This window comes from Sciurus vulgaris (genome assembly GCF_902686455.1).
Source record: "Sciurus vulgaris genome assembly, chromosome: 13".
Lineage (NCBI taxonomy): Eukaryota > Metazoa > Chordata > Mammalia > Rodentia > Sciuridae > Sciurus > Sciurus vulgaris.
Genome location: NC_136474.1, coordinates 15,066,019 through 15,082,568, shown reverse-complemented (window position 1 = coordinate 15,082,568; position 16,550 = coordinate 15,066,019). Strand labels below are relative to the sequence as shown.

Here is a 16,550-nt window from a genome sequence, read left to right as displayed (position 1 = left end):
AGTGCACAGGGCTGTTTTTAAAGGGAGTTTCCCAGCCCCACTCCTGGAGGAAGGGATCACCTCCACCTCCGTGCCAGCCATAGTACCCTTCGGGATGTGTGTGCAAGTGTCGCTGGGGATGAGTCGGGGCTTCTACCACTAAGCCACACATCCAGTGCCCTATTTTTAAAAGCCAATGCTGCTCACCATCTCCACCCACCTCTATCTCAAATCACTTACTAAGTGTAGCTCTTGGGATCTATCTCACCTCACATCCCACAATGCCTCGAGCACAGTAGGTCACCAATAAATATCTATCACAATTCGTATGTGACGTCAAGAGAGAAGCACTGAATCCTAATTGAGGAGTCCAGGGATGGGAAGATGCCAAAATAATTAGAAGAGGAAAAGAGAAGGGAGTAGACACAGAGGAAAGGCAAAGCAAAGCAAAATGATCCAATCCTAGCTCATTAAAAGATTCTTTGGGGAAAACAAAAATATTACGCTAGTTTATGTGGCCAGCGCCGCTCAGCAATCTGCCCGGGCTAGGAAGCCCCACTTGCTTCCAGGAGTTCCTCGGCGTCCTGACCGCCAAGGCAATGGCTCACCAGGTAACCCGGAGCCCAAGTGCCGCCCACCCACCACGCATCGCTGCACTCCCGAAAACCTCTGCTCCATCGCGAAGCCTGCTCCTTTACCAATTGAAAAAAAAAAAAAAAAAAGTTTATGGAACAAGCAGACGTCTTCCCCGCCACCGTAGGGAACTGACCTAAACAGAGCCCACCGACTTCCACCGACCTACTCACAGGGCGCGCCCCCAGCCACCCGGGGCGGCGCACTGGGCGGGGGTCCCGGGGGAGCCTCCTCAGGGCTGTGCAAGGCAGACCCCGCAACAAAGGCAAGTGCCGGGCCGGGCTGGGTGCGCGTTCGCTTCCTGTTTATTCCTCGGTGAGGGGCAGAGAAATTCAACACACGCCTGCTTCCTCCGGGGCTCGGAGACCCAGCCCAAGGGGAACAGCAGCCGCCCGAGACAATCGACTTCCCAGCCAATGCCTGGAGCTTCGGGCGGCCCCGCGACCGACGTCAACGCGCGCGGGGGGACCCGGGGAGACGCCGGGCGAGGCGGGTCTGAGGGGCTGGGAGCGCGGAGTGCTGGGGCTCGGGTGCAGGCTGAGGGGTGCGGGACACCCGGAGAGGGGTACGCCCGCTGCCGCCCCGCTTCCTTCCCGCAAACTCCCGACAAGGTCCTGCACGGTCTTCCCGCTTCCTGCTGACCTCCAGTCCCTCCGGCTGCAGCGGTGCGCTGAGAGGCCTAAGAGAGTGCAGACACTTTGGGCAGCCACCCCCGCGCCCATCCTGGCCCCGGGCGGGGCGGAATCGCGTCCTGCAGCCGCGGGACACAGGGTGGGGGTCGGGCACGCTGGCCCCCGGGCCAGCGCCCGGGACGCCCTGGAGCCCCCCGCCCCCGACACAGGCTCACGGACCTCGCGCAGGTCTCGGGGGAACGCGCCGCGCAGGGACGGCCGCTGCCTCCGGCCCCGCAGACGGCGCAGGCTCGCGGACGTCCCGATCCCGGAGCGTCGCGTCCCGAGTCCCGGCCCCCCTTGGCCGCCCTCCTCCCGCCCAGCGCGGCGGTGAACTTGAGCCAGCCGCCGCGACCCCGGCAGCCACCTCGGCCGGCACTCACCTGCGGCCGCCCGGGCAGCGGAGGCGGGGGACCGCCCGCAGTGCGGCTCGCGGGGCCACCCGGGCCTGCGGGCTGCGGGGAGGGCGCGGGGCGCGGGGCCGCCGGGCGGGGCGCGCAGCGGGCCGGCGGGGAGCGCGGCGCGGGCGCCGGGTCTCTTTAAGAGCCGGGGACCTTCCACCCCGGCCGCCCCCGCGCTCCCCGCCCCCCTTTCACTTTCCCAGGGACTCGCAGCCTGTCTGGCGGCGGCGGCGGCGGCGGCGGCGGCAGCTCCTCCCCGGCTCGCTGAGGATCCCGGGGCGGGCAGGGCCAGCCGCACTCGCCTGCCGGTCCCGCCGGGCCGGGTGTGCAGCCTGGCGGCGGGGGGCGCCGGGGAGACGGGGCCGGGCCGCGGGGATGTGTCCGCCCCCCGTCGCCGGGGGAGAGGGCCCGCCTCCCGCCGCCGCCGTCTGCTCCAGCCGTACTGTGCGCGCGCGGCTGTCTGTCTCCAACTCCGCCAGCCTCCGCGCCCTCCTCCTCCCGCTCTGCGGCGGGGACCCGGCGCGCGGCCAGGCCGCGGGGGCGGGGGAGGGGTCCCCGCCCAGACCCCGCGGCGCGCAGCCCGCACCGACCTCTGCCGGCGGCGTGCGGGGAGGCGAGCGGGCGCCAGGCCGCGGGACCCCCGGCTCGGCGGGGTGGCCGGCCGCGCTCGGGCGCAGGGCTCGGGCTCGCGGGGCGCGCGCCCACCGCCGGCCGGACCGGGAACTCCAGGCGGTGCGGAGAGGCGGTGGGCAGGGGCGCCGGAGGAGCGGGCCGGCCGTCTGCAGACCGGAGACGGTCTCGGGAGGGGGTGCTGCGGTGTTCGGGGCACCTATTACCGGCGGCGGGACTTGGGTGCCAGCTGGGAGACCCGCAGAGGGACCGCAGGACACCTAATGAGACAGCTGCTGGACTCCACTGGTCGCCCTCTTAGGATGCCGCCCTCTTTAAGGGAAATGGCTTCAGACTGGGAGGTCAGACGGATTTTTCCTCTTCCAGCTGTGACCCTTTCTCCTTGAAGGCCGGGACTTGACCTCCACTTGGGTGCAGATAACCTGTCGTTTGGTTCTCCAGATGTACAAGCATTGACAGGGGCCAACCTAACCACGTTTGATGAGAGATGGATTGCCGTGCTGGCACATCCGTGTTTCCACACGATGTTATTGCAGTCACCAAAACTAGGATGTCCCTTCTGCCAAAGCAAAACGCCCTGCTGATGTACTATTCTATCTGGATTAGCAGGCTGGGTTTAACGAAGATGCTGTTCATTAAAGGGATAATGATTTTCAAGTCTTCCCCGGCCCCCTCCAAAAAGTTGTTCAGCTCATACTTCCATAACATACGAAAAATGGGTCTTTGGAAATCTTGGTTAAATAACCAGTAACCTTTCCGCTAGTGGAATGTCGGTTTCGTCTTGTTTCCTTTCAGTCTTCCGCTAGTCCAGTCAGCTGTCATGATAATCACTCTGGTTTGCTCATATTTAGGATAATAAAAACTCCCATAATTAAGAACATGTAGTAAGCACTTTTCACCAACTATTTTATTGAATCTTTAATAACTATAAAAGCTATTCTCTGTTTTACAGATAAGAAGTTGAGACTGAAAGATTTCACAATTTGCTCCCAGACCACAAAGAGATGTGTTAACAGTGCTAACTGGGCACATAGGAATCTGGGTGTTGAACCAGCATACCATACTGCCACCTACCTACAGCAGCTTTGACATCCCCATCCGTTGAGCAAAGCCCAGAAGCATCTGACGGCTTCTGCTCTTTACCAGGCACTGTGCCTGTCTGGCTGGGAATGCCCTGGTCCCCAACTGATTGAGAAGCAGGTAGACTAGTGGGGGAACTGTGGATCTGGCAGCTAGGACGAACTTAAAAAAAAAAAAAAAAAAAAGAAAAGTGGGTTGGTAAGTGCTTAATCATCTGACTCTGATAAGCGTGTAGTTAGTTTACTTTGTACACAGTGCATCCTACACTGAGTGACTCTCATGCTGTGGCACTGTGTCCGAGCCCTGTTTGGGTGGAAAGAAAAATGGCCTTTCTTTCTAAACCCCTCATGGAAGGAGAAAATGCTTTTCCAAAACCTTGAAACAATTTGTTCTTCTATTTCATTGTGCATGATTTCTGTGTGTATAATTTAATCCTTTAAATTGAAGACTGAATTTTAAAATCATAACCTCAATTTTACCATTTGAGAGGAATCTCAAATTGCCTTTTCTCGTCTTCCATGTTTTTTAACTGAGAATGGCAGCTCTGTTTCTGTTTCTAGAACAGCCAGAGGAGGAGACTCCCTGGGTTTTCCATTCTGTCCCCACTGTATTTGCTTTTCATTTCAGCTGTTCCTTTCCACACCCTTCTAAAAACTTTCTCTCTCTCTCTCTCTCTCTCTCTCTCTCTCTCTCTCTCTCTCTCTCTCTCTCCCTCCCTCTCCCTCTCTCTCTCTTTCAGGCACAGACAGGGGCAGTGGAAGAGTTAGAGGTGTTGAGACACACATTTGCTCTATTTGCTCTGAAATTCAACACAATTCTATGTCAGCTTCCTCCTGACCTTTAGCAGCCTACAGTATTCAGTTCACCAGCCCAGACTGAACCTCAGGAGAGCAAGGGCTTTCCTTTGCTCAGTCCAGAGGAGCACTGGTATCCCTGCCCAGTACTCAGAACAAAGCCCAAAACCCACTAAAGGCTCAGATTTTTGCTGAATGAATGGAGCCTAGTATTGAGATAGACCAGTAAACAATATTGAAGCAGAATATCAATTCATTGGTTAGGAATGAGCTGAAACTGGCTTCAAGGAATAGGAAGTGAAACTTTTTTTTTTTTCACTGTAAATCTATTGGTTTATTTCATGTCAGTTATACCCTGCCTGTGCTTACTCCATGGAAGGCTACTAGTCAGTCATCTAAGGAGACAAAAATAAAAAAGGCAAATAAGCAGTTGTTGAAAAAAAATGAATCTGAGGACCCAAAGTAACCACAAGGTAAATGTGAGTCAGAGAACATAATTCCTCTATTTGGATCACATGCATAACATTTAGATGAAACTTAAGCTTTCCAAAATGATCCGTCCTACTCTTTGTACCCTTTAATTTAAATAAGAATCAGAGGAGAAATTGAGAAAGAGAAGCTTATACTGTGGGTAATTCTGGTTCTGGGAAAGTGAGACTTTCAGGCTAGATAGATACTCAGGACCAAAATCCTAGGTGGAGCATCTCCAAAAGAGAGGGCTCTGCCCTACCTGCCCCTGTGGGGGGTACCCCACAGTGTCATGGGCCTATTTTATCCTGTTACCCAACCCGCTTCTGCCTCAGAGTTCCATCTGTGAACTGGAGGTAACACTAATTTCTGTCTCCTGGGATCTTTTGTGTCGTTGGCCATCTGCACCTATGTCTGCTCCCTGGGATCCTGCTACTCCTCAGCTCCAGGACCCACAAACTGCATTCCTCTGTCTTTGGGATTAGGTCTGAAGTCATCTAAAAGCAATGGCACATGCCTGTAATCCCAGCTACTCAGGAGACTGAGGCAGGAGGATGGCAAGTTTGAGATCAGCCTCAGCAACTTACCAAGACCCTGTCTCAAAAGAAAAAATAAAAAGGACTGGGGATGCAGCTCAGGGTAGAGAACCCCTGAGTTCAGTCCCAGTACCAGAAAAATGGAATCAAAGGAGACAGAAAGGGAGGGTTTCGAAGGCAACTTCTCTGCCTTGCTACAAACTCCCCGGGTAAAACCAAAAGCAGTTACTTGCCCTCTCTTGAAGGATTAGGGGTAAAGGAAAAAGAAAAAGAAAACTCATTACCTCAAGCAATATCCACCCAAACCCACTTATGTTTATTAACTGTACTCAGGGATGAAACAGCTTCTGATCGATGACATGTGTGTTTTCAAATCATTTATAAACATTCTAAAGGTCACCGATCTTCAGAGCTCCTGCATCCCCTCTGTCTGTCGTGGTCACTGCTTCTGCCTCCTCTGGTGCCCTGGTGCCCCCAAGTGTACCCACATCCCGACAGAGCCTCTCAGGTTTCACCCCTTCTGCAATGACTACTCGGGCCTCTGCTCAGGTCATTTCTTGCTGGGCCTCCCTTCTAGAACATAAATTGTCAGTGAGTTAAGTGTTAGCTTAGTAACTGGCCCAAAATAAATACCAGCTACCTTTAGTCATTTTCACTGCCTTCCAAGCAAGGAAGGCTCTCTGGAGGCTTTACCTTGTGCCAACCTAGCCAGACTGTGTCCACGTTTCCAGGGGTCTTTTCCTGTAGGGTTCCATGAAGTCTGGTTGGCCACAGAGAAATTTGTAAAATTTGGAAGAAGAATCAAGTGGTCAGGCTCTACAGGAGCATGAGGGGCTTCAAGCTCTGTGAAACCCTCCCTTCTCCTTGGCTTGAGATTCCTTTGTCCCTACCAGGCCTCCCTTGTCAGTGTCCCCAAGTCCTGGTCAGGGGTGTGTGCAGCCCTGGTGTGGAGGTCCCTGGCCTCTCCCGGGGTCTTGGCTTGTTGGAGTTGCAAGGGCAGAAGGCAGCCTGGCCTGGTCAGTCCCAGAGGCTGCCCTGGGTGTGCACTTTGCCCTTCCCCCACCCAGGTTTTCTTCCCATTCCTCAGGCTTGCCAGTCCCAGAACCCACAGCCTTCCACAGACTTCTCGCCAGCCCGCGACTGCCCATGATACATCCGATCCCCTGCCACTTGCCAAGGCTCTGTTTTCTGACCAGACCCTGACTGACAGGATCACACACATCTAGGTGTGTCCCCACCTTAGCTGGAGATTGGTCATCTGTAGAGAGCATGCCACTCTCAGTCTAGGTTTCTGATGGTGTTCCATTAAAAATGAGTAATCTAGAAGCCAGGCACGGTGGCACACATCTGGAATCCCAGTGGCTCAGGAGGCTGAGGCAGGAGGATAGAAATTTCAAAGCCAGCCTCAGCAACTTAGCAAGGTCCTAAGCAACTCAGCGAGACCCTGTCTCTAAATAAAATATTAAAAAGGGGGGCAGGATGTGAATCAGTGTTTAAGCACCCCTGGGTTCAATCCCTCGTACAAAAAAAAAAAAAAAAAAAAAAAAAAAATACTTAATAAGGTACTTAACAAAATACCTAAATAGCCAAAAAGCCCATGATAAAGTGCTCAGCTCTCCTAGAACTCTCATAAGAACATGGCCAATAGAGTGGCTAAAGTTTAAAAACTGACAATTCTAAATATCAGCAAGGAAGTGGAGCCCCGGGGACTTGTGCAGGCAGCAGGTCCGCTCCCCAGAGGACAGAGAGAAGTGGGTGCAGATGGCCACCAACAGGGAGCACGAGGATGTGCATCCAGTTTGTTCACTGAAGTGCTGAAGAGAGAAGGGGAAACAGCCCCAGTGTCCATCTGGGGACAGAGAAGAAGTAGGTCGTGGTTCATCCACACAAGGGAAGGCCACACCACCATTTTAAAAATTTTGAACTGCTGGCGTACGCAACATAGATCAATGTCAGAGGAATGTGCTTGAGTGGCAGAAGACAGGCACAAAAGAATGATGTGTGGTTGTACTGATGTGATGCTCCAAAGCAGAGGAAAGCAGTTGACAATGACAGAAGTCAGGACCCTGGTTTCCCCTGGATGGTAAGCAGAAAGGGCAAAGAATATTGAGGGTGGGTATGGAATGATATGTATTTGGATCTGGTTGCAGGGGTATATGCATATAGAAGATGCAATAGTTGCACACATAAAATCATTGAGCTTTATATGTCGTGTGTGTGTGTGTGTGTGTGTGTGTACGGTCAAGTTCAGATGTTTTCAAAGGGGAATTTATTATATGTAGGGAGACTGAGGTGAGTTCACTCTGCAGTAGGGCCACCTCTCTCAGATAGGGGGATTGCAAAGGGGAACTGCATCCAGTGTTATAGTTGAGACCTGAAATTCCCCCAAAGGCCCTTGTGTTAGGAGCTTGGTCACCAGACCATGGTGCTGTTGGGAGGTGCTGGAACCTTTAAGAGGTGGGACCTGGTGGGAGGAAGTTAGGTCATTGGAGCTGGCAGTTGAAGGGGGTAATAAAAAGGAGAAAATAGAGTCACGAATCTCAAATCTGCCATCAGGCACTTATGCAAACGTGCGCTGGTGACTTTACCTCTCTGAGCCACAAGGCCTCATCCAGAGAACACGAGGCATAGACCAGATGATCTCATAGTCCCTTTGAGATCTCCCATTCCCCCATCCACCAAATAACTATTGAGGTCCCACAGTAGCCCAGCCCTGGGGAATGCAGCTGCAAAGCAGACCAAGTCCCTGACCCCTGGGCTTACATTTCACATGGAGCGGACCCTGTTGGTGGCACAGAGGGAATAAGGCTCCCGTGGGAAATGCATGAGTACCGCAGGCCCCCAGTTCCTGCTAGCTGCATCCTGACGGCTCTAGGTGAAGGCTCAGGTCAGGGCCCATTTCTCCACGACCAGAGTCCTCCTCCTCAGAAGACAGACGGAAGCCCAAATAGCCACGTGTATTTGCTGAAGTAAGAAAAAGAGGAGCCGGGTGCAGGGATGCACACCTGCCATCCCAGCCGCTCAGGAGGCTGAGGCAGCCTCAGTGGTTTAGCAAGGCCCTAAGCAACTCAGTGAGACCCTGTATCTAAATCAAATATAAAAACAGAAGGGGGATGTGGCTCAGTGGTTGAGTGCCCTTGGATTCAATCCCTGGTACCAAAAAAAAAAAAAAAGAAAAGAAAAGAAAAGAAGAAGGAAGAAGGAAGAAGGAGAAGGAACAGGAGGGAAGAAATTTCATTTCAGGACCTGATCTACTTTAGCATTCTGGTCACAACCCTCCCTCCAATTCACTTGGCCACTGAAGGACAGATTTAAAAAAAAAAAAAAAAAAACCTGAGAAGTAAGGCCAACCCTCGATTAGGCCACACTTGGTAATCAGGTAACTTGGTCTCAGTCAGCTGCCAGCTGATTTCAGTTAAAACATGAGCCCAAAGCTTGCCCTTGTTATCAATTTTAGAATCTCCAGAGCAGTGTTCATGGGGTAAACCAGTCTCAGAAATGGCTTTCCTACATTCTCACCAGAATGGTTTCCCAACTTCCTCAAACCCATGTTGCCCGGCAGCCTGGTGCTTGGGGCCATGTTGAATTTTGCAGAGTTTTGTCTTACGTTGAACTGAGACCTGGACTCCAGCAGGTGGCTTCAGAGGCCCTGGACTACTGACTGGTGCATCCTCGGCCACGTGGATCCCTGTCTGAAGGCTGCTACACACACCCACACACACACATACACACACACACATACACACTCACGCGCACACACCTCTCCGAGCAGACAGCCAAGGCTTTCCCCACGCTGAGCTGTCTCCTTGAGTCCTCCTGTCATTCTGGAAGCTCTTCCCTAGACAATTCCAGCTGGCCAGACCCCTCCCAGGAGTGTCGCACCCAAAAGTAACTGTGGTGCCTGTGAGGGTTGTACTTCCCTATATCAGACCAGTCACCTGGACATGCAGGCCAGCCCTGTCTTCCTCCATCTCAGCAACTGATCACAGAGAGCCCACAGCCAGGCAGCTACAACCCAAGCCCTGCAGCCGGGTTCTTTTTATTGCAGACGCTAAAATGTAACTCCACCTGACTCTGCACAGGGAACTTCTTGGCTCACTCTACCTGTGAATTCCAAAGGTTGGGGGTGGCTTTAGGCAGGTCTGAAGGCAGGTGTTTTCATTTTGTTTTGTTTAGAGCATTATACTTAACATAGTATCTGGATTTGTTTTAACAAAATTTTATATGCAAGGAATTTGATTTCAAGCCCCTTCCCTTCTCCCCTCCCCAAACTCCCTCCTCAACTCTGTGTGTCTTCCTTTCACTCCTTTATTTATTTATTTTTGATTGGAAAATTCCATATTTACATAAAGGTGTCACTCCCTTTGGTACATTTACATATGTATAAAACATGACTTTGTTAAATTCATTCCATATTTCTTCCTCTTTCCCTTCCTCCCTCCTCCTCCTCCTCCACTGATCTTCCCTCACTATATCTTTATGAGGTTCGATTCCCTCCCCATTGCCTCTCTTCCCTATTTTGCTCTTGCTTCCACATATGAAAGAAAATATTGACCCTTTATTTTCTGAGTCTGGCTTATTTCACTTAGCATGATGTTCTCCATTTCCATCTACTACCAGCAAACGTCATATTTCATTCTTCTTTATGGCCAAGTAAAATTCCATGGTGCATATATACCACATTCTTCATAGAACTAGAAAAAGATAGTCTTTAAATTCATTTGAAAGAATAAGAGGCTCAGAATAGCCAAAGCAATTCTGAACAAGAAAAGTGATGTAGGAGGCATCCCAATACCTGATCTCAAATTATACTACAGAGCTATAGTAGCAAAAAAAAAAAAAAAAAAAAAAAAAAAAATCATGGTTTTGCCATCAAAACAGGCATGAAGATCAGTGGAAGAGAATAGAAGACGCAGAGACAAACCCACATACTTACAGTCATCGAATACCTGACACAGGTGCCAAAAATATATGTTGGAGAACAGACAGCCTTTTTAACAAATGGTGCAGGAAAAACTGGATATCTATATGCAGAAGAATTGTACACCATATGCAGGGTGTAGAAGTGCACCCTGCAAAGAGTCAAATCAACCTGTACTGAACACTTAGGAATCAGGCGAGAAACCTCACAACTGCTGGAAGAAATCAGGGCCAACTCTCCACCTATAGGTGAAGCCAGGTTCTCAGTGAAGGTTTTCAGTCCTTTGTCTCCATCTCTCCTTTCCTGCTCAGTGGCCTCCATTGGGCCTCATTCTCAGTGGGGACCTGTCCATGGGCACAAATAACCTCTGGGCGCTCCAGCCTCCAGTCCTGCAGGCAGCTTAGCACTCCCAGTGAAAGAGCGCATCTTTCCCAAGAAACCTGGTGGGAAGGTCCTTAGAGGGCTCAAGGCTGGGGTGAGCCCAAGTTTACCCAAAATCCAGTCACCTAAGCCATCAGGACCAAGTCCTGATCCCACCCTCACATGAAGGCCTCCCAGAGGAAAGAGTGTTTCCACAACCAGAAAGGAAGACTAGCTAGGCAGGAACACTAAGAACTCGTTCCAGTTGTGTCCAACATGTTTAAATATTGGCCTCTTCAGGCACCCATCCTGCATGTGGGTACCACCTAGCACCAGCCAAGGAAGAGCAACAGGCCCCTTAACAGAGAAGGTTTTATAGGGAATAAAATATAACATGTAACATATGTAATATATGTTTTTATATAACATTCTAATAGAGGCATTTCCTCCTGTCATCAAGAATTCTTTGACATATTTTAAATACTTAATAGTACTCTATTTCATATTATAATTTATCTAACTGCTCTTCCTCTATAGTTAGACATTATGTGATTTACCAATAAACAATTTTTAAATCTTTTTTCAAAATTATTTCCTTGGAAGAGATTCCTACGAGTTGAATAAATATGTCAAAGACTATTTCAAAGTTCTTGATACATATTATCAAATGGTTGTGCAGAAGGGTGATTCCAATCCACACTAACCACGAATAAATAAGAATAAATAAGACCTTTGATAACTGGGAGACTGGCCCACAGCTATTGACGACACATTTCCAGATTTCAGCTTAGAGCATGGTGAGCAAGGGATTCCCCCTAAGACCACCCAGGTCAAAACACAGTAGCAGGTGAAGTTTGCACAGGCCACTCTGCGTCTTGGTCCATGTGGGCTGCATGACAAAATGCCTTAGACTGATTAATTTATGAAAACAGAAATTTGTTGTTCACAGTTCTAGATGCTGCCAAGTCCAAGACCAAGCGCCAGCGACTACAGAGTCTGACGAGGATGGCGCCCTCCGGCCTGTCTTCACAGGACACAGGGAAGAGCCATGTGTCCTCAGCTGGCAGGAGGGGCGAGATCACTCTCCACAACTTCTTATGAGGGTCTGATCCCATTTGTGGGGGCAGAGCCCTTCTGACGTCATCCCTTCCCCAGAGGCTCCGCCTCTTAATACAACCACACTGGGTGTTAGGTTCCAAGACAGAATTTGGGAGGACACGGACATTTGAGCTACCATCCTGTTCACTTTCCTGACAGGTCTCAGCATTGCCCCATCCCTCCCTCCTTGAAAACGTGCTAATAAGGTCACTGATGTTGCGGGACTGCAAGGCTTAATCCAAGGAGGTTAATTAGCAAGAAACAGTTAAATACAGTAACCCCTGACTGACCTTCTAGGCTTTGATGGCCATAAGTCTTGGGCTCCAGGTTCCTGCAATGACACCAGGTGAGTGGCTGCCTTCCCAAACCCCTCCTAAAACATACTCAAGGGCAGTGTGAGTGGCCGAGACTTCCGTGGCCAACAGGTAGCATGTCAAAGTACCTGTGGGAAATCCAAGCAGGGGTCGGGAATTCTGAACAGTCTCCACAGCACAGAGGAAGAAATAGGCCAACCGTGTTCAAACAGTCCTGGGCCACCTACTGCTGATGAGGACATCTGTGCACAGGCCACGCTGACAAGCCAGATATCTGTTTCATCCTTAAAACAAACTTTGGGTCTCACACACATTCAGTGATATGCCCGAATCGTGGCTAAGTGACAGAATCCAGCCCTGAAGGCCAGGTCTCACTGCCCCTTCCATGTCTCTGACCCTGGGGTGTCCCTGTTTACTCTATGTACACGGCGTGTTATTAAATGACGTAGTAGCGGAAAACAGTAAAATAGTTGTAGATTATTGGTGAACACACCGTGGATGGCTCAATATCGGTTACTCATCACCATCAAAATGTCCAGCTCTCCACTGCAGGGAACAGTGTGTCTCCTGGTCAGGACTGTTTCTGAGTCGAGGCAGCTCTGCCCTCGCCATCTCCATCCCCATCATCAAGAGGCACTACCCAGCAACCACAGCACAGTGCAGGGACATTGCCCACGCACCCCCGCAGCCCTTCCTAGCAACCCTGCAAGTGGTTCTAATGTAGGGCTCCATGAAGGCCGACCCTCCTCTGGCTTCCCCTGGGGAAGTGCACACAGGTAGGCATCCCCACTCAATCAGGAGATGATGTGGCGTGATCCAGTTTTCATTTTATAAAGCTGGCCTGGGTGGACTGTGGACGGTTCCGACGGAGACTCAGGTGGACGTACCCCAGTATCCGACTCAGCTCACCATCCCTGCCACCTTCTTGGTGCACCACCAAGCCCTCTCACCTGCAGCCCAGCAGTCCCCCAGCTCCCTGACCTTCCCTGCCTGCTCCCTGCTTCCACCCTCTGTGGTCTGCACGGGCAACCTGGATGATGTTCATCTGCAGTGAGTGTTCATCTTCAGCGGCTCCTATCACCTGGGACTCCAACCCAAGTCCTCTCCCAGAGCTGTGCAGCCTCTGCTTACCTCCTGGACACCCCCACAGGCACCTTCCCCGGACACCTGGCACACACTGGCCATTGCGTGCACCCAGCCCAGGCCATTACCAGTTGTTCCCAGCTCTCTTGTCCCAGTGCTCTGTGTGGCTGACCCTTCGCTACCTCAGGTCTGTGCTTAAACATTAAGCACATCACCCCATCCCTTCACTCTGTCTTCTGCACAGCACCTCGGCCACCTGACGTGGGACTTGCTTATTGTCAGGCTCTGCCCTCTGCAAAACCAGAGCCCTGAGTTTGCCGCTGTGCCTCAATTCTAACTGTCCCAGTACCCGGGCTGCACTGGAACTACTCATGGAGCGCACCCCCGCGAGGGCCCACGGAAGGCTGTCGTGCTGGGCCAGGTACGAGAACCTGGGAACCTGGCCAAGGGAGGGTTTGAGGAGGAGCAGGAGGAATACCTGAGAGCTGTTCAGGGAGAATGGCCAACACCCTGTGGTGGAGGGCTGTGTGGGGTGGGCAAGAGGGTGTCAGGATGCCCTCCAAGTCTCTGACTTGCCCAGCAGATGGGACTCCATTCCAGGGAGCCACCAGGGAAGAAGCAGACTGGCAGGGAAGACCTTCAGTTCAGGTTTGAACATTAGTCCTTGACTAGGAAGTTCAACCTACATAGGGCCAGAAGAACTTTCTGCCGCACAGAACTTCACGTTCAGAAGGAAGGGCCCAGGAACTGGCACTAGCCGGGAGTCCCTGGCCTGGGGAGGGCCCTAACAGAGCCCCTCGCGTGGTCAACAGAGCCTGCGTCCCGGGCAGCGTGGGCCTCTAGACTGGTGCCACGCGGCGACAGTAAGACGGCAGCGAAGGTTGGCCTCAGACACCGGGGCTTGGCCTTTCTGAGGAAACCAGCTCGGAACCCTCCTGTTTGGATGGCATGACAAAATTCAGAGGGTGAAAGAGAGGAGGTCCCCAGATGTCAGGGGCATTGATATTTACCTGACCAGGAACTTGACAGGCTTCTAGAAAGTTCTACATTGTGGAACTAGAAAGATGTTCCCTGAGCATTTGTTGAGCTAGATGTATAGAGATTAAAAAAAAAAGTACACCAGTGGTTCACAGTCCTGAGTAGAGACACCTGACCTGATGACGGGAGGTCGCAGACATGAGTGGCCGTGAGCCCTACTCCACCCCCAGGGAAGCCCAGGTCACAGACACGAGTGACAGTGAGCCCTACTCCCACCCCCAGGGAAGCCCAGGTCGCAGACACGAGTGACCGTGAGCCCTACTCCCACCCCCAGGGAAGCCCAGGTCGCAGACACGAGTGACCGTGAGCCCTACTCCACCCCCAGGGAAGCCAAGGCTCCTATCAACCAGGGACTTGCCAGCAGCTTGAAATATGGAAGAGAGCTCTCCTCAATTAGGAGGGAGGAGGAAGAGAAACGAAGAAAGGCTTTATATGCCCAGAGATTAAATCCTTCCCATCGACCACAAGAGAGGCCAATTACAGGGAAATTTCATTTTAATGGCCCCTATGTTCAAATAGGATCACTGTGGACTGTGAGTAATTCTGTTTTAGTACGTGTGAATTAAACCCTCTTGCTCCCCACCCCCCTCCGTAGTGCTGGGGATCGAACCCAGGGGCTTGTGTTTGCAAGGCAAGCCCTTTACCGACTGAGCTATCTCCCCAGCCCAACCCTCTTGCTTTTGCAGGAATGCTCTCCACCAATGAGCTGTGACCTGAAGCTGTGTGATTTGTGAAAATGCATTGTAATTAATTGAGCTTTAAAAACTGACTTTGAAGATCTCCAAGTCTTGGAAATAAATAGCTGTTGACTGGGGGTAAAAAAAAAAAAAAGGTACTTTCTAAGAAGGTGACCTCAGCTACTTAACTAACATGGGGCTTCTCTAAATTCACCTTAGAGGGACAATGTAAAAAAAAAAAAAATCTACATGTGTTCAAAGGGGACTAATTTTAACTTTAAAAAATATTTTAGTATTAAACAAAATAAAGAATGATTTAGTAAAGTTCAAGTTTAGTGAGAAACATCAGTATGAACTCAGACTTTTAAAGGGTTTCCAATTCTGTTACTAAGAGAGCAAGGGCAGCCCCTACTCCTCTGTACAGCTGTCGGCAGTCTGACTCCCAGAGAACCCAGGGCCTCGACTTTGGTTACCAACACTCCGGTCCACAACCAGGAATTAGGAATCTGTGGAAAGTCACTACTGATGCCAAGCTGAGAATACGGAAATTAAAAGGGGCCCAGCATACCTGCGAGTGCCAGAGACTGTTTTCCAAATTGTGTGAGATACTACAAGGGAAAAAAATAAAATAAAAAAACACCCACTGGCCAAACAGTTCAGCTTTGCTTATCATAAAGAAGGTGCACACCCGGGCCCTGGAACATACCAATGGAGAGGAAATCACAAGGCTGGATGAAGCTGAAGGAAGGGAGCTGGCGGTCTCAGCCAAACCTGGCAACAATCTCGGGAACATAACGATGTAACTGGAGTAAGCTTGAAAAACATCAGTGACTATGTCCTTTGTAAATTTAAAAAAAAATTTTTTTTGAATTTGTTCTAATTGGTTGTACATGATGTAGAATGCAGTTATGCATTTTGATAGGTCATACAGAAATGGAGTGTAAACTTCTCATTTTTCTGATTGTACATGTTCACCTTGGCCATGCAGTCAGACACGCACAGGAGGTAACAAGGTCTGTTTCACTGCACTATCATTCCTTCCCATACCCCTTCCCCGCCCTTCACTCCCCTCTACCTAACTTATTATTTTAAAATGTTGAGAATATAGAAATGAAATGACCTGGAAACTAGGGTGGGGACAAGTACAAAATAGTCGCTAAATGAAACTTCTACAAACAATAAAAAAAAAAAAAATTAACCACAGAATCCAACACCATGCTCCCTGGTATTTATCCAATGTGCATGATGTTTGCAGCACTTCATAACTGCCTCAAACCGGGAGCAACCAGATGCCCTTCAGTAGGTGACTGGGGTAAATCAACTACAACACATATGTGTAATGGAATATTCTTCAGCAACACAGAAACGATGGTGATCAGAGATGGGAGAAACTTGAATGCATATTAAAATTGAAAGAAGACAACCTCAAAAACCCTACATGCTGTGTGATTCCAAATATATGACATTCTGGAAAAAGAAAGACAGTGAAGACAGTGAAAAAAAAGAAAAATGAAAAGGAAAGAAAGGAAAGGAATAAAGTAAGAAAGAAGGGGAGGGAGGAGAGAGGGACGGAGGGAAAGAAAAGAAAAGAAAAGAAAAGAAATGAAAAAGAAAGAAAACAGTGGTTGCCAGGAGCTGGGGAAAGAACGAGATGAGTAAGCAGTGCCAGGGCAGCAGAAGTGTTCTGTACAACACTGTACTGGTGATGGCGGACACTAGGTGGTGATGACAGACACTGTAGTGGTGATGGCGGACACTGTAGTAGTGATGGCCGACACTGTAGAGGTGATGGTGAACACTGTAGTGGTGATGGCGGACACTGTAGTGGTGATGGCGGGCACTGTAGTGGGGATGGCGGGCACTGTAG

The 16,550-nt window shown here is 50.6% G+C and overlaps 1 protein-coding gene across 8 annotated transcripts in view; it reads right to left on the bottom strand.

Moving 5' to 3' along the window:
- Window positions 1-1,990, bottom strand: part of LDLRAD4 (low density lipoprotein receptor class A domain containing 4) — a 363,714-nt gene extending 361,724 nt beyond the window's left edge. For 4 of the 8 annotated variants that reach the window (XM_079108897.1, XM_079108898.1, XM_079108900.1 and 1 more), the window contains exon 1: window positions 1,667-1,990. The gene's annotated coding sequence lies outside the window, so the exon portion shown is untranslated. Of the gene's footprint in view, window positions 1-748; window positions 1,205-1,463; window positions 1,562-1,666 lie in introns of those variants that run through there. The other 4 variants (XM_079108906.1, XM_079108905.1, XM_079108904.1 and 1 more) reach the window with 4 other exon arrangements.
- Window positions 1,991-16,550: the final 14,560 nt, after the last annotated feature.